General features: G+C 45.1%; 1 protein-coding gene and 1 pseudogene across 4 annotated transcripts in view; one reads left to right on the forward strand and one right to left on the reverse strand.

The window, feature by feature from the left end:
- Positions 1-18463, forward strand: part of ADGRG5 (adhesion G protein-coupled receptor G5) — a 47022-nt gene that overhangs the window by 7676 nt on the left and 20883 nt on the right. The window contains exons 1-3 of one of the 4 annotated variants that reach the window (XM_054248732.2): positions 5346-5402; positions 6801-6979; positions 10628-10752. The exons of 2 other annotated variants lie outside the window; for them this stretch is intronic. The gene's annotated coding sequence lies outside the window, so the exon portion shown is untranslated. Of the gene's footprint in view, positions 1-5345; positions 5403-6800; positions 6980-10627; positions 10753-18463 lie in introns of those variants that run through there. One more of the 4 variants, XM_008985937.5, reaches the window with a different exon arrangement.
- LOC144580606 (non-histone chromosomal protein HMG-17 pseudogene) lies at positions 5711-16548 on the reverse strand (annotated as a pseudogene).

Here is an 18463-nt window from a genome sequence, read left to right on the forward strand (position 1 = left end):
GGGCACCGCGGGTCCTGGCTGGGCACGTGGAGCAGCCTACCAAGTCTTCACTTTTACCGCATTCCTCCCTGGGCTAGCTCTGCCACCGAGTGGACGTGGGCCAACAAGTCTGTGCCCATTGGGCCTCAGTTTCTCCTGTACCACAAAAGGGTTGATGAAAGCAACCTAGCTCTTTTTAAGAAATCGGGGCCGCGGGGAGTACTCGACCCAGTGGGCTGAACTTTTCTCCACGTTGCGATGGTGGTTGGCAGGCCCTGGGCAATTACGGTAATGCGCTGTATTGTGCTCTCGGGGGCGCCCAGCTGTTTTGGGGCTTCCTCTCTGTTGGGGGTAGGGTGTTTTTCGTCTTGACTGGAAAGCTGCGACTGGCGTCTGGAGGACACCTCCCCCCCACATCCTGTACCCTGGAAGGCCCCTGAGGTGAATCTATTCAAAAGGAGACCAAACGTTCACCAAGATGGTGGGGAGAACGTAGTCAAATTGGGATTTTACCTAGAAAATGAAGTTAATTCCAAAGATAAATTAGTTTTACCCCATGATTAACAGAGTTTAGATTATGTTTGCAACCAAGCACACCTTAGAATGAACCAAGAATGAATCAAATGTTAATACTGGAAGACTTTTTTTTCTTTTAATAGTTGAGTATGTAGCAACTTTCCCTTCTGAATCGGTTTTTGCAGTAAGAGATTTATTTTTGCAAAAATATTTGAGAGCTTCCTCAAACCCAAAGATCACTGAACCCTTTTATAGTCCAGTGATTCTTTTCGGGTCTGGGTCACTTCTCTTGCAGATGTTGTGGGCAACGGCTGTTCCGTTTCTCCTGCATTGCTTCCACCAACTTCGTGAAATCGCACACTTTGCAAGACTGGCAGTTTCACTTGTGGATTCATTTGCTTTGTGTTTGTTCTGCATGGCTGAATGTTGACAGCGGCTGTTCACCAGCCAGAGACAGATTGTGGTGGAGATGTGTGGGGTTTGAGTACTCAGAGGACAAGAGCATCCACATTTTACAGCTGGGGGAAATGAAGCCTCAGAGAAGCTCTTGGCTCAGACTTGTACAAGGTCCTACAGCTGGTGACAGTCTTGGATCAAGAGCCCAGAGCTCTTGCCCAGAGTTTTTGGAGGTGGAAATAGGGCTGGAGAAGGTGGTGGAGACTGAGTTGATGGTGCACCTAAGCTCCAGCTGTAACCTCATCACTGTCAGGCCTTCTCTCCTAAGGGAGAAGCAACACATACCGTCCTGAGGTTGTCTTTTGTGGGGGTTAGGGTAGGGTGACCTGCCTGATCGCAGAACCAAGGTGGGTGCTGGCCATAGGTTTTGGCAGCTTGCACGATGTTTTCTTAGTTACTTAGGGGCTGGGTGTTATTACCACCCTCTCATAATGAGAAAAGTAAAGATTAGAAGTGACTGGACTGGGCACAGTGGCTCATACTTGTAATCCCAGTGCTTTGGGAAGCTGAAGTGGGAGAATCGCCTGAGGCCAGGAGTTCAAGACTAGCATGGGCAACATAGGGAGACCCTGTCTCTACAAAAAGGTAAAAATTTAGACAGGTGTGGTAGTACACACCTCCAGTCCCCACCACTTGGGAGGCAGAGACCAGAGGATCTTCTCAAGTAACTGGTCCAGGGTCACCCTATGAGATGTCGGATCCCAAATCTGACTGAATTTTACTGTAGTTACCTTTCTAGAACAGCACCTCCAGGAGCCTCTCTGATTCCAGGATCACTGAGCCTCCCCCGTGGTCTCTGCAGGGTTTCTCTCTCGCAGCCTGTCCCACTCCTGTCAGCTCAGAACAGTCAGGTTTTTGTCTGAGGCATGTGTCAATATTTCTCACACCAGCAGTTCTCTTTTCCTGTATCACTGCCACCACTTTTTGCCACCAGCACACGGCACTTGTGCCCTTATTTACTTTAGCATTTTTTTTTCAAATTATTTCACTTTTGAAGATGGAAGTGTATGTTAAAGGGCTATTTCACATTGCTAGGGTAAATAGAAAATTTGTATCATTTGCCACAGATAGAAGAAAAATAATCAAAATAAATAGCATGCAAATAAAACAATGTCAGGAAAGTCTAGCTAGAAATGTTCTCTTTGTTAAGACGGGGCCTGATTTCTACACCCGTGTTCATTGAAGCATTATTCACAATAGCTGAAAGGTAGAAGCAACTCAAGTGTCTATCAACAGATGAATGAACAAAATGTAATGTATATTATATGCACAGTTATATGATTCAACCTATAAAAGGAATGAGGGTCTGGCACTCCAGCATGGAGCAGCCTTGAAGACATCATGCTAAGTGAAATGAGCAAGTCACGCAAGGACAAAGACTGTGATTCTACTAAGCTGAAGTACTTAGAGTAGTTAAATTCAAGAGACAGAAAATAGAGCGGTGGTTGCCAAGGGCTGGGAGCAGTAGAGAACGGGAAGTTGTGTTTCATATGGAGTTTCAGTTTGAGAAGATGAAAAATGTTTTGAAGATGGGATGTGGTGATGTTCACACGACAGTGTGAAGGTACTTAATGCCATTGAACTGTGCATTTTTGTTTTGTTTTTGAGACAGGGTCTGTCTCTGTCACCCAGGCTGGAGTGCACTGATGGGAACACAGCTCTCTGTATCCTCGACCTCCTGGGCTCAAGCGATCCTCCCATCTCAGCCTCCTGAATAGGTGGATCTACAGGGGCACATCATCATGCCCAACTAATTATTTTTTTTTTTTTGTAAAGACAGGGTCCGCTGTGTTTCCCAGGGTGGTCTCGAACTCCTGGGCTCAAGTGGTCCTGCCACTAGGCCTTTGTCTGAAGTGTTGGAATTACAGGTTTGAGCCACTATACCTGGCCTGAATCTTCACTTAAAAATGCTTAAAATGATAACTTTTGTTATATATATCTTACCACTTTTAAAAGTCAGATGTTCCTGTTTCGATGTCTAATAAGAGATTGAAAAATGGGGAAAAATAAGGGACATAGTCCATGTTAGAAAGGGGTTAAAACAGTTTAACTCTAAGCTGAGGCTTCTGCTGGACACAGCCTAGATTGAGAAAGATGTGTGAATGAGTTTTTGCAGCGTGACTCAGTTTATCTAAAGTCCTTTAGGGGTCCCACCTACAGTCTATTTGCAGCTCACCAGGGTGAATAGCCCCCACATGGGAGGCGCTTTACTGGGATGGTATGTGGCCTCCTCCCTGCCTGGGGGCTGAGAGGGGACTGGCAGGCTTCCTGCAGCTCAAGCATCCAGAATGTTCTATAGAGGAGTAGGAGGCAGAGAAGCCTTCCTGGAGGAGGCAGGATCCAGCAGAGCCCTCTGGGGTGGAGAGGAGCTGGAGGGCTGCCCAGGTACATGTGTGGGACCACAGCTGGGCCTGAGCAGGGAGTTGGGTATTACTGTGGCAAGCACAATCAGACTGGGAGGCAGTGGAAGTTGGATGCGGGTTAGACTGTGAAGGCAATAGGGAGCCACCACTGGCTTTTTTTTTTTTTTTTTTTTTTTTGACAGAGTCTCATTCTGTTGCCCAAGCTGGAGTGTAGTGGTGTGATCTCAGCTCATTGCCACCTCCACCTCCCAGGTTAAGCGATTCTTGTGCCTCAGCCTCCTGAGTACCTAGGATTACAAGCGTGCACCATCATGCCTGGCTAATTTTTGCATCTTTAGTAGAGATGGGTTTTCGCCATGTTGCCCAGGCTGGTCTTGAACTCGTTGCGGCAAGTGATCCACCCACCTCAGCCTCCCAAAGTGCTGGGATTACAGGCCTGAGCCACCGTACCCAGCCTCACCACTGGCTTTTGAGCAGGAGAGTATCTTGGTAGTGAGTTTCAGAATCAGGAGTGCAGGGCTAAGTAACAAGCACTAACTTAGCCCCCAACTGAAGCAGGGCACAGTGAGACTGGTACAAACCCAGGCTGGGAAATAGAGGGCCTGTGGGGTAGGCAAGGCCTCCTCCTGAGCCCTGAGAACAGCCACCTGGGCTCATATTCAGCATGAGGAAGGAAGAGGTTGGCGTGGCAATCCTAGAGGTGGCTGGGAGACCTCAGAAAGGAGGGGCCTGGAAGTCAAGATCTGGATTGAGACCAAAGAAAACTGAAGTGCAAAGAAGGGCCAAGGTTTGCCAAGTCACCCAGAGGGAGTGTAGCCCAGGAGGCAGGACACAGGTGCACTGGTGTCTCTGCAAAGCTTTCACCGTGCAGCTAGGGTGGGGATCTGGTTGCCCTCCAAGGAGCAGTTCCCTTCTGCTTCTGCAGAGGCCACCTGTACTACGTGGGTAGCTGTGCTTGGGCTGAGGTGGGAAGGGCCCCAGTGAGGCCAGAGAGGAGGGAGACCATGTTAGGACCTGTCTGGTTTCTCCCTTTTGCTGCCTCTCCATCTTTCCCCCAGGGCTGGAAGAGCACATTCTTGAGTCACAGTTTTCCCAGAAGTCTGGATGAGGCCTAGTCAAGAGAGAGCACCGTCTCCCTGTTACCAACACGTGCATGTACACACACACACGCGCACACACACACACACACACACACACACACACACACACCCTACCTCTTTGCTCCCTTAGAGCTCTTCAGAGGGTATGGTTGCTTCAGGACAGGCTTATCCAGACCCCTGGCTCCAGGAGAAGCTGGCCAGCTTTCCAGCCCCACGTTTTCTGGGCTCTGTAGCCAGGGAGGCCCCTATCCACCAGGCTCTGCCACTTGGCAACTCTGGGCCAGGCCCTGGTCCTCTCTGGGCTTCAGGTCCCTGATCTGGGAACTATGATGGCTTCATGGGACACTTCGGTGACTGCCGGCCTTGCCTTTTGTAAGCCTCACACTGCAAGGAGTTCTGTCATCATCTCCATTTATGGAAGGGAAACAGGCTCGGAGAGTGACCAAGTCACCCAGCCAGTAAGTGATGGGCTTGGTACCTGAACACAGGCGGTCTGACCCAGCTCCTGCCTGAGGTCCTTGCCATCATCAGGACCATCGATGGTCAGGTCAGGCAGTGATCATTTTCCCTTTTCTATTGATGAGACAACTGAGGCCCAGAGGGGCAACATCTCTTGCCCAAGAATGCGGAGCTCAGTTGGGTCTCCAGCAGTGCATAAGGCCATGCTGCTGTGCCCTTGAGCTCCTCCACAGAGGAGCAGCCACCCCAGGAAGTGCTGCAGGCTCTTCAGGGTGATATCAGAGGGTGACCTGGGCATGACCACCAGCTCAGAGGAAGCAAAGAGGCTGCTGCTAGTGAAAGAAGAAGTGAAGTGAGAGTGTGGTATCTGGGTCTGGAGTGAAGGGAGCAGAGAGAAGCGAAGTGGGGGTGTAGGTGTGGGGCAAAGGGAGAGGCCGGTCGAAGACACCTCCCGACTTCCCCTTCTTCCTGCAGAAGCAGTAGGACAGCAGCAGAGGGAGCAGCAGAGACAGCAGCGGCAGCTTCACAGGTCAGCCCCCTCTGGGCCTCTCCCCACTCTCCCCTGCCCAGTTCTCTATCATTATCCACAGGCCCCTCAGTGGGCACTGGGCATACCCATGCCCAGATGGGCACAGGCATGGCGACATCCTGGGTGCAAAAGCTGGGGACCCACCCTCCTTCCATTTGTGGTTGGCAGCTTCGCATCTGGGGAAACGTAGAGATCTATGCTTTTGGAAGGAGAGGTGATTTAAATTAAGATGTGGTTAGGTGTGGGGCTCGAGTCTTAGCTTCCCCATGAGGTCTGGGTCAAGTGAAGGGAGGTTTCTTTTCTGGACCTCAGTTTCTCATCTGCAAAATTGGGCGAGTCTGGGAACCTGCACCCTGGATGGCTGTCAGGGGCTCTGTAGAGGGCCTAGCACATAGTTTGTGCTTGGCAATGGAGGAGGTGCAGTTCCTTTCAGAGTGACCTGGATTGGATCCTGGGGACAGCATGTCTTGGGGAAATGGCCTTACTGCTGGCTTGGTCACAGATGTCCTTATGGGCTCTGGTGTGGCTTCTCTTTCCCCACCTGTGAAATGGGGTTACTAATAGCATCACTTAGGGCTTTTTTTTTTTTTTTTTTTAATAAAGCCTTACTCTGTTCCCTAGGCTGGAGTGCAGTGGCATGATCTCTGCTCACTGCAACCTCTACTTCCAAGGTTCAAGCGATTCTCCTGCCTTAGCCCCCAAATAGCTGGGATTACAGGTGCGTGCCACCACGCCCTGCTAATTTTCATAATTTTAGTAGAGATGGGGTTTCACCATGTTGGTCAGGTTGGTCTCTAACTCCTGACCTCAGCTGATCCACCTACCTCGGCCTCCCAAACTGCTGGGATTACAGGTGTGAGCCACCGTGCCCGGCCTCTTAAGGCCTTTTTGCAGAGACCACAGGTTGATTGATTCCTCACCCAGGCCAGGGAGAGGCCAGGGGCAGGAGCTCCAGACTGTGGTTGGCAGGGGCAGGTGAGGCTGTGTGAGGAGAATGGCTGGCTCAGCAGGCCCCTGTGCTGCTGAGGAGAGGTGGGCTTTGGGGGTGCATGGTCAGCTCTAGGGAGGGTGGCAGGGGTTCCCAAGACTTGTGCTCAGAGGTATTCCTGGCCAAGGACTTTGGTCAGAGCCCTGGACCTGGCTCGCGGCCTGATTCCCAGGAGAGGATCATAGAAATTGTTGTTTGAGTTTCTCTTTCTGGGAAATAGTTTTCCTTGGCCTCATTTTACAGATGAGAAAAGCTGAGGCATAGAGAGGTCAAGTGCCTTGCCCAATGTCACACAGCCCAGGCACAATACTGGAAATGGTTATCAAATTCTCATCTTGCAAAGGCTCCGTCCTGTTTTCCACAATACCTCATCTCTCTATTGGCCTAAATAGTCTGTCTTGTCTATGCAGTACCTCAGCTACCCAACCATCTTTGGGAGGCTGCAGTGTGCAGGGGGTAGTGCCCTGGACCTTGGAGGCCTGGGTTTGAGTCTCAGCTTGCCCACTGACCTGCTGTGGAAGCCCAAGCAGACTCCTTTTGTGCCGTATTTAGTTTCCTCACCATCAGCTGGAACCATCCTGGAAGTCAGGTAAGGGATTGTCGTTTCCTAGAGGGCCCCAAATAACGATTGCAGGGTGGAAACTGAGATGGCTGAGCGTGTGGGGTGCTGGTGCATGGTGACCTCTCTGGAGGAATGTGGAGGGGAATTTGGAGGCTGCAAGCAGAAGTGAAGACCGTAGTTTGCTCATGGGAAAATGGGTGGAAACCACAGCTTCTATCTGGAGTGCCTGGGGGAGGTGTCACTTCTGCTTTGGCCTCAATTTCCCCAGTTGTGTGGTGGGATCAGGCTCTTCTTCCCTCGGTGCCTGCCTGGAAGCAGTATGGGTAAGGACCTGGTCTTAGGGGCTACACTCTGCAGGTCAAATCCATCTGTCTGTCTGGGCCTCAGTTTCCCCAACAGTACAGTGAAGGGCAGACAGGTTGACCCAAGGTCCTTCCTGTGCTATCAGGTCCTCCACTACTGGACCTGTTTTCTCTCTTAAATTATTTCATTCAGTAGCTTCTTTTGTCTCCCCAAACCCTTTTGCGCTTTTTTTTTTTTTTTTTGAGACAGAGTCTCACTCTGTCACCCAGGCTGGAGTACAGTGGTACAACCATGTTTCACTGCAGCCTTGACCTCCCAGGCCCAAGGTATCCTCAGCCTCCCAACTAGCTGGGACCACAGGCACATGCCACCACGCTGGGCTTTTTAAATGTTTAATTTTGTAGAGATGGGGATCTTGTTATGTTGCTCTGGCTGTTCTCAGACTCCTGGGCTCAAAGTGATCTTTCTGCCTCAGCCTCCTGAAGTGCTGTGATTAAGGCATGAGCCACCATACCCAGCCCCTGCAAATCCTTTTCCTTGTCTTTTCTCTGAGGTTCTGAGAGGGGAAGTGAATAACATGCCAAATAAATAACCAAATAGCCGTGGGAAGAAGGTTGCCCAGGTGCCAAGGCAAGAGACTTGAAGTCACAAGCTGTCCCAGTATAATAAATAACTGATTACTTAGTTTTAGCAATGATACCAAATATATTTAGAAACAATCACAAAATCAATTATATAATCAATCCTATTAAATCATGATTCTTTATTAATCTTTGCTTTAGTATTATAGCATATCATTATTTTAGTCTTATGGTATAGACAATCAGGTGAAATATAGTTAGGAACTGAAGGGACCTGTCAGACTGATCAGGAGGCAAGAGTGAGAGCCTTGCGGTAGCACCAGCCCCTGGGAAGGTGCCCGTTACTTAGCAGGCTGGCCTTGTGGTAACGCCAGTGCCTGGGAAGGTGCCCCTTACTTAGCAGGCCATGAAGGGGAGTTTCCCTTTCACTGGGAATCCAGGGACCACTGCTCTGCCTGGCTCTTGAGCCAGGCCTGCCCGCAGACATCCAGGGGCTTAAATGTCTCTCTGTGGTGCTGTGCTCCGGCGGTCACTATCCTTATCAACTTTCATGTTCTGCTTTCTCACCCGGTGCTCTTTTTAAGTTCTTAGAAGTCGTGAGAAGTAAGAATAGAGGAATCCTAAAAGCCTTTGATCTTTCTGATAAGTGCATAGAGAGATGCTGACCTAAGTGCCTCTCCTCCTTGCAGCGCCTCCCTGAGGGGCGGGGGGCCCTGTACTGTAAGCACGTGATTTGCTTGACCCTATCCATCATGTCAGATGATTCACTCTCCTTACCCTGCCCCCTGCCCTGTGTACAATAAATATCAGCGTGTCCAGGCATTCGGGGCCAATACTGGACTCCGCTGTTGGTAGCAGTGGTCCCCCGGCCCAGCTGAGTCCTTCTCTTATCTCTGTGTCTTGTGTCTTTCTTTCCTGCGAGCTATCGTGTCTGAACACAAAAGAACACCCACTAGACCCTGCGGGACTGGACCCTGCAAATAGCCAAATAAATAAGAACCCAGCCTTCTGTGACCCACTGTGCTGGGTCTCGCTATGTTGCCTAGGCTGGTCTTGAAGTGCTGTGATTAAGGTGTGAGCCACCGCACCCAGCCTCCCAAATGATTGGCCTGGCCTCAGGTGATTCTCCTGCCTTAGCTTGGGATACAGGTGCAAGCTATGGTGCCTGGCTGTACACATTTTCTTTTTAAAGAATACAGATAATTCTTAGTAGTGAAATGACAATCTGTTGCATATTTTAACTTTTAATTTTGAAAAAATTATAAATTCACAGAAGGCTGCAAAAAATAGTCCAGAAGGTTTTGTACACCCTTCACGTATTCTCCGGTAGTAACATCTTGCAGGCCTGGAGTGTAATTTCAAAGCCAGGAAATTGTCTTTGGTACAGTTTACAGACTTCATTCTGATTTCGCCTGTTCTATACACACTCATTTACATATGCTGGTTCTTTGGTAAGTGTATTTTTTTTTTTTTTTGAGACGAAGTCTCACTCTGTCGTCCAGGCTGGAGTGCAGTGGCACAATCTCTGCTCACAGCGACCTCCGCCTCCTGGGTCCAAGTGATTTTCTTCCTCAGCCACCCGAGTAGCTGGGACCACAGGCACGTGCCACCACGCCCAGCTAATTTTTAGTATTTTTAGTAGAGGCGGGGTTTCATGGTGTTAGCTAGGATGGTCTCAATCTCCTGATCTCGTGATCCGCCCGCCTCGGCCTCCCAAAGTGTTGGAATTACAGGCATGAGCCACTGCGCCCGGACCCTGGTAAGTGCCTTTTAACATTATAAGAAAGTGCCAAACTGTTTTCCTTGCAATTTTATGACATGATAAAATAAAAGAGATTCCTGTAAACACCACCATGATCAGGACACACAACGGTTCCGTCGCACAAGGATCCTTGGGGAGGCCTTTACAAAACACACTCCCCACCCTAACCCTTTGCAACCACTTCTCTGTTCACCATCTCCATCATTTTGTCATGTCAAGACTGTTACATACATTGAATCCCACTGCATCCAACATTTTGAGATTGGCTTTTTTTTTTTTGCTCATAATAATTCCTTTAAGATCCATCCAAGTTGTGTGTGTCAATAGCTTTTTTTTAGAAATTCATTTTTTTAACTGCAGAGAGTTGTATTTCAGAATGTAAATGTATCCCCATTTAACATTTTCACTTACTTTCAAGCTATTAGGAATGAAGCTGCTATGAGTGTTCATATACAGGTTTTAGTATGAACACAAGGCTTCCCTTCTCTGGGATAAAAGCCCAAGAGCGCAATTATTGGGTCATATGATAGGTACGTTTAGTTTTCCAAGAAACTGGAGTGTAATTTATTGGAGTAAGAAATTGGAGTGTAATTTATTTATTCCTCTATTGATAAACATTTACATAACTTTCAACTTTTCTTTATTAACAATACTATTCTAAATAGTCTTGTCTGTATATAATCTTGGCTTGCCCTATTCTTTCCAGAGGATAAATTAATAAGAATGAGTTTCCTGGCTCAAAGGATATTCAAAACGTAAAGTTTGAATGTGTTGCTAAGCCATCCCCTTGCAGACAAGGCTCAGCTCTTAGATGGAGAGTGCAGGAATGTGCCTGTCCCTGCAGACTCACTGGGTGCTATCAGATTCCAGATCTTTGCAAATCCAACGGTGGAAAAATGAAAACTCATGTTCTTAACTACTTTCCTCCACCACTACCATCAAACAGGTGTTTTGAGTTTTGTCGTTCTTCCTCTTTGAAACCTTGAGAGTTTTTGTTGACTTTCTTTTCTCTTTTTTTTTTTTTTTGAGATGGGACGCACACCCAGGACTCCAGCCTGGGTAACACAATCTCGGCTCACCGCAAACTGCCTCCTGGGTTCAAGCAATTCTCCTGCCTCAGCCTCCTGAGTAGCTGGGTGCTCCTGAGACTACAGGTGCGTCCCATCATGCCCAGCTAATTTTTGTATTTTTTAGTAGAGATGAGGTTTCATCATGTTGACCAGGATGGTCTCGTTCTCTTGACCTTGTGATCCACCAGCCTCGGCCTCCCCAAGTGCTGGGATTATAGGCGTGACCCACCGCACCCGGCCAACTTTCTTTCTTCTAACAGGAGGATCATCAGTTCCCTTGCCCTCCCTCCCCTATTTCCTCTTCTTCATCCTCTTAATATGTTTTTTCGTTGGATTTCTAAAGTCTTGTTTATGGAAGTATACATACAATAAAATTCACCTGTTTGGAGAGCAGTTTGGTGCATTTTGACAAATGTGTACAGTCATGTATACATGTATATCACATTCAAAATCTAGAACATTGCTGACCCCTGAAAAGTTGTCTCATGCCCTTTTGTAGTCAATATCTTTTCGCTACTCCCTGGCAACTACTGATTTGTTCTCTGATCCTATAGTTTTGACTTTTCTAGATTCCACTTCCATGTTACATTCCCTCCAGAAGTGTATGAGACTTCCAGCTGTTCTATATCCTCAACAACACTTTGTATTACCAGTCATTTTAATATTAGTCATTCTAGAAGGTGTGTAGGGATAGCTCACCATGGTTTGTATATGCATTTCTCTAATGACTAATGATATTAAGTATTTTTCATTTGCATCTATACCACCTTCTTCTTCTTCTTCTTCTTTTTTTTAACATGTAGTTCTAGCTCTCTTGCCCAGGCTGGAATGCAATGGCATGACATCAGCTCACTACAGCCTCCTCCTCCTGGGTTGAAGCAATTTTCCTGCCTTAGCCTCCCAAGTAGCTAGAATTACAGGCACGTACTGCCATGCCTGGCTAATTGTTATATTTTTATAGAGACAGGGGTGTCACCATGTTGGCCAGGCTGGTTTCGAAATCCTAACCTCAGGTGATCCACCTGCCTTGGCCTCCCAAAGTGCTGGGATTACAGGCATGAGCCGCCGTGCTCGGTCATCTATACACCTTCTTTGGTATAGTGATTGTTCAAATCTTTTTCCATCTTTATTGAGTTGTTTGTCCTCTTATTACTTGTGTAAGAGTTCTTCATGTAGTCCAGATACAATTTTTTAAAAACATCAGATATGTGTTTGTAAATATTTTCTCAGTCTGTGACTTATCTTCTCATTTTCCTAACTATGACCATCAAAAAGCAGCAGTTTTAATTCTGATGCAATTCGGTTTATCAGTTTTTTTTTTTTTTTGCCATGGGATCATGTTTTTGGTGTTGTTTTTAAGAAATCTTTGCATAACCCAAAGATGCAAAAGAAGGAAAGATTTTCTTTTTTGTTTTTTTTTCAGGAGTTTTACAGGCATATCTTGAAGATATTTTGGGTTTGGTTTTAGACCATCACAGTAAAGCAAATATGGTAATAAAGTGAGTCACAGATAGATGTCCTTGCAGGGTTGCTGCAACCTTCAATTTGTAAAAAGAACAAAAAACACGAGATCTGCAAAATGCAATAAAACCAGGTATACCCATACAGTTTTAGTCTTGTTACTTGCATCAGTGATCCATTCTGGGTTAAATTTTGTATGTGCTTCAAGATGAATTCGAGGTGTGTGTGTGTTTGTGTGTGTGTGTTTCTTTGGCATGACCTGTCCAGTTGTTCCATCACTAATTGTTGAATCGATTATCCTTTCTCTACTGAATTACCTTTGCATCTTTGTCAAAGTTAATCAACAAAAAGTCAATATATGAACAAATTTTTGGACTCTCTATTCTGTTCTATTTGTTTCTTTATCTGTCCTTATGACAATAGCACACTGTCTTGATTATTGTAGCTTTATAGTAAGCCTTGAAATCAGGTAGTGTGACTCCTCTAAATTCATTTTTCTTTGTCTTTCTTCCTTTTTTTTTTTTTTTTTTTTTGAGATGGAGTCTCTCTTGCCAGGCTAGAGTGCTGTGGCGCAATATCGGCTTGCTGCAACCTCCACCTCCTGGGTTCAAGCGATTCTCCTGCCTCAGCCTCCTGAGTAGCTAGGACTATGCATCACCATGCTTAGCTAATTTTTTGTAGTTTTACTAGAGACTGCGTTTCACCATGTTGCCCAGGATGGTCTCGAATTCTTGACCTCAGGTGATCCACCTGTTTTGGCCTCCCAAAGTGCTGGGATTATAGGCGTGAGCCACCACACCCAGCCTCATTCTTCTTTTACAGAATTGTTTTGTCTATTCAAGATCCTTTGTTTTTACATATATATTTTATAGTCAGCTTGTCAGTTTCTACAGAATACCCCACAGTGATTTTAATTGGGATTGGGTCTGTATTCATGAGGGGTGTTACTCTGTAGTTTTCTGGTAGTGTCCGTGGCTAGTCTCGGAACTATGGTAATATTAGGCTCCTAAAATGAATTTGGAAGCATTGTCTCTTTTATTTTCTAAAGGAATACATTTAGGATTGCTATCATTACTTATTTTGTCTTCTATTTTTTTGTGAGAGTTTCTGTAGAATTGATATTATAACTTTTTTTTAAATGTTTGGAAGAATTAACCAGTAAGGCCATCTGGGTTTAGTGTTTCTTTGTGGGAAGGTTTTTAAATCAAAACTTCAATTCCTTTAACCAATGGGTGACCATTCCGATTTTCTATTTTTTCTTGAGGAAGCTTTGATAGTTTGTGTATTTCAAGGATTTTTTTTCATTTTACCTAAGTTATGGAATTTTTTTACCATAAATTGTTAATATTATCTGCCTATTTTTTGGTATCTGCAGATTCTGTTGCAATAGCCCCTCTTTTATTGCTGATAATTGGTCATTGTACTTTGTCCTTTTTTCCCTTTATCATTCTGGTTATAGACTTATCAATATTGAGATTGTCAAATAACCAGCTTTTGGTTTCATTGATTTTTCTCTGCTCCTTCTGCATTTTCTATTTTATTGAATTATAATTTTGTCTTTATTATTATTTTTCCTTCTGTTTATTTTGTGCTTATTTTGCTCTTCTTTTTATATTTATTAAGGTGGAAGCTTACATTACTGACTTGAAATCCTTCATCTTTCCTAATATAAGCATTTAATGCTATAAATTTTTCTCTAAGCACTGCTTTAGCTGCATTCCACAAATATATGTTGTGTTTTCATTTTTATTCAGTTGAATATATTTTATAATTTCCCTTGTGATTTGTCTCTGACTCATGGCTTACTTAATAGTGTATTATTTAATTTCCAAATATTTGGAGGATTTTTCTAGGTATCTCTATGTTTTTGATTTCTAGTTTAGGTTCCTGGTGGCTACAGAACTTATTTTGTATGCTTTTAATCCTTTTACATTTATTTAGATTTATTTTATGGCCCAGAATATGATCTATCTTTGTGAATGTTTTCTCTTGTAATCAAAATGAATATGTATTTTGCTGTAATTAGGAGAGTGTTCTATAAACATAAACAAGATAGTTAATAGTGCTGTTCATGTCTTCCGATATGGTTTGGCTGTGCCTCTTCCCAAATCTCATCTTGAATTATAGTTCCCATAATCCCCATGGTCATGGGAGGGACCCAATGGGGAGTGATTGGATCATGGGGGCAGTTTCCCCATGCTGCTCTTGTGATGGTGAGTGAGTTCTCACAAGATCTGGTGGTTTTATGAGCATCCGGCTTTTCCCCTGCTGGCCATTCTCTCTCCTGCCACCCTGTGAAGAGTTGCCTTCCTCTGTGATGGTAAATTTCCTGAGGTCTCCCGAGCCACGTTGAACTGTGAATCAATTAAACCCATTTTCTTTACAAATTACCCAGTCTTGGATATTTCTTCATAGCAGAGTGAGAATGGACTAATACATCCTCTATATCAATTTTTGTCTACTTGTTTTATTGATTACTCAGAGAGAAGCATTGCATTTTGCAACTGTAAAGTGTTGCTTTATCAATTTCTCCCTTTAATGTTAGCAATTTTTGCTTTATTTTTCAAAGCTTCTGTTATTAGATACACACACATTAAAGATTGTTATATTTTCTTGATGAATTAGTCTTTAGCCTTATATAATCTTTATACCTGCTAATACTCTTTATCCTGAAGTTTACTTTTTCAGATATTAATATAGCTATTCCATCTTACTTATTGATATGTCTTGGCTCTGTGTCCCCACACAAATTTCATCTCGAATTGTAATTTTCAACATTGGGGAGGGACCTGGTGGGAGGTGATTGGATCATGGGGACAGATTTCCCCCTTGCTGTTCTCCTGATAGTGAGTTCTCACAAGATCTGTTGATTTAAAAGTGTGTGGTAATTCCCCCTTCTCTCTCTCTCTCCCCTGCTGCTATGTGAAGATGTGCTTGCTTTCCCTTTACCTTCTGCCATCATTGTAAGTTTCCTAAGGTCTCCCCAGCCATGCCTCTGGAACTGTGAGTCAATTAAACCTCTTTTCTTTATAAATTACCCAGTCTTTGATGGCTCTTTATAGCAATGTGAGACTGGGCTAATACACTTACGATTGGTATATCTTTTTTTCATCATTTCACATGTAATTTATTGGTGTCTTTATAATCCAGTCTGACAATTTCTGCCTTTTAATTGGAGCTTTTAGACTATGTCTAATGTAATTATCTATATGATTGGTTTATATCTGCCATCTTGCTGTTTGTTTTCTCCTTGTTCTATCTGTTCTTTGCTTCTCTTTCTTCTTGGCCTCTCTTATTTTGGATTGAGCAGTTTTCATTATATTCTGTTTTTTCTCCAAGCCAAACCACATCCAGCTTTATTAAAGATAGTTTCCATAAACAATCATGATATTTCAGACAGGACATGGGCAGACAGTTGTTAACAGTATACAACAACTTTCAGACCCCCTTCTTCGATGGACTACCAAAAATCAGAAAGCCACTAGAAAACCCAGTGATGTCTACCTCTGATGCTCTGAACAGGGAAAGTTTAGAACGAAGGTTGACATTTCACATTTAGCATGTTGCTTAACAACTTTTCACAAGGCCACCCTGATGTTCAGGAAGTGAAATGAAAATAGCAGAATATCTGAAGATCCACAATCCGGAAGTGGAACCACTGTTCTTTTGACAGGTGCCATCTCAGTGGCATCACTGGAAAGTCCAGATTGCCTGACACAGTGGTAACCAATGACTGGGGGTCAGGTCCCAACAGATGAGTTGGCTTAAGGGAGTTAACTCTATGCTGAAGGACAGAAAGGGAGAAGAGGACATGAAAATGAATTTGTTTTTCCATAGCACAAGGCTTTTGTGTGCCAAGGTGGCCATGTGCGTCAAGTCAGGGAATCCCTTTTCCTGGGAGCCAAGAGGAAGTCTCTCAAAACTAGAAGGGAAAGGTGTTTTCCCCGTATCAGTCCCGATTCAGAGACATTCTTTTAGTGACATATGCCCCTTCCCCCAAAACAGCAATGAAGTGTTCCATGTGCTAACAACATAGCTTAAAAAAAAGGTAAAACAAAATTCTACATTTTTATAATACTTGATAAAAAATAGTATTTCAAACTGTACAGTCACCAGAAGCACACAGTGATAAAAAATGCACACACTGCACTTGGCATCTCCGGCATCTTCTACTTTCTGTGCCTGGTCTGTTTGGGCATCTCCATTTTCTGCAGGGTCATTCCTCTCCTTGCCAGCAGCCGCTTGTCCCTTTTTCCCTTTGGGTACCTTCTCTCCCTTCTTTGCAGGGGCCTTTTTTGGCTTGGGCTCTGGCTTTGGAGGAGTGGGTTTAGCAGACAACTTCACAGATCTTTTCTGTGGTTCGTCCTTCACCTTGACTTTATCTCCTTTAGCATCGCCTTCAGCCTTCCTCTTGGGCATGGTGGTGGCGGCCACGGCAGCGGGTTGTAGGATCTGGGCATGGGATGCAGGAGCGCACAGGATGCAGGGGCGCATGGGATGCAGGGGCGCACAGGATGCAGGGGCACACGGGATGCAGGGGCGCACAGGATGCAGGGGCACACGGGATGCAGGGGCGCACGGGATGCAGGGGCGCACGGGATGCAGGGGCGCACGGGATGCAGGAGCGCACGGGATGCAGGGGCACACGGGATGCAGGGGCACACGGGATGCAGGGGCACACGGGATGCAGGAGCGCACGGGATGCAGGGGCGCACGGGATGCAGGGGCGCACGGGATGCAGGGGCGCACGGGATGCAGGGGCGCACGGGATGCAGGAGCGCACGGGATGCAGGGGCGCACGGGATGCAGGGGCACACGGGATGCAGGGGCGCACGGGATGCAGGGGCGCACGGGATGCAGGAGCACACGGGATGCAGGGGTGCATGGGATGCAGGGGAGCACGGGATGCAGGAGCGCACGGGATGCAGGGGCGTGTGGGCTTTGGTTGGTTCAGGGGTCGTTCTCACCTCTTCTTCACACTGCTCCCATAGTATTCTTGTATCTCTACTATTGCCTTACTAGCTATATCTTATCATTTTCTATTTTTTTGTAATGGCGCTCTAGGATTTAAATACATATATTTAACTTTCCACAATTTACCTTCAAATAACATTATAGTACTTAAAATATAGTTTAATAACCTCACAACCAAATATGTCCATTTCCTCCCTCCTGCCTGTTGTGCTATTTTTGTGGTACCCTTCTAGTTCTGCATATACTGTGATCCCCATAATGCATTGTTACTATTTTTGCATTAAACAGATATTAAAACCAAGGAAATTTATTTTATATTTGACACATTTTTGCCAATTTCAGTACTCTTCATTTCTTTGTGTAAGTTTATTTCCAACTGGCATAATTTTCCTTATGCCCTAAGAATTTTCTTCAGTATTTATTTCAGTGCCGATCTGCTGGCAATGAGTTCTCTAACTCCTTGCTCATGTAAAGCAGTTCTTATTTTGTCTACTTTTTTTTTTGACAGGGTTTTGTTCTGTCACCCAGGAGGCTGGAGTGCAATGGCATGATTATGGCTCACTGCAGTCTTGACCTCCCGGACTCAAGTGATCCTCCAGCCTTAGCCTCCTGAATAGCTGGGACTACAGGTGCATGTCACCATGCCTGGCTATTTTTGTATATTTTGTAGAGACAAGGTTTCACCATGTTGGCCAGGCTGGTTTTGAACTCCTGGGCTTAAACGATCCACCCACCTCAGCCTCCCAAAGTGCTGGAATTACAGATATGAGCCACTGCACCCAACCTTGTCTTCGTTTTTGAAAGATATTTTCACTGGTCATGGAGTGTTAGAATGACAGATTTTTACTGAATGATATGGCTGCGTTATCATCTGGTTTGTATAGTTTCTGATAAGAAGTCTTGTAGTTTGTATCTTTTATCTTCTGGGTACAATGAGTCTTTTTTTTTTTTTTTTTTTTTTTTGGTCGACTTCAAGATTTCATCTTTGATTCTGCAGCAGTTTGACTAGAATGTATCTACGTGTGTTTTTCTTTGCTTTTATTCCATGGGGTTTTGCAGAGCTTCTTGGGTGATGGTTTGTTGCTTTTTATTAATTTTGGAAAAAATTTGGCCATTTAAAATGTTCTTTTCTTTGTTTCTACTTCTCTGTTCCCTCTCCTTTAGCTAATCCCAATGATATGTATACAGACTGTGTGAGCACTTCTTGGGTAGTCTGTTGATTTTTATTTTCACTCTTCTCACTCTTTGTATTTCCATTTGGATGATTTCTGTACACTATCATCAAGTTCCAGGATGCTTTACTTTGCTGTGTCCAGTTTGCTGAAAAACCCATTGAAGGAATTCTTCATCACTGATACTG

This window comes from Callithrix jacchus, chromosome 20 (assembly GCF_049354715.1).
Source record: "Callithrix jacchus isolate 240 chromosome 20, calJac240_pri, whole genome shotgun sequence".
Lineage (NCBI taxonomy): Eukaryota > Metazoa > Chordata > Mammalia > Primates > Cebidae > Callithrix > Callithrix jacchus.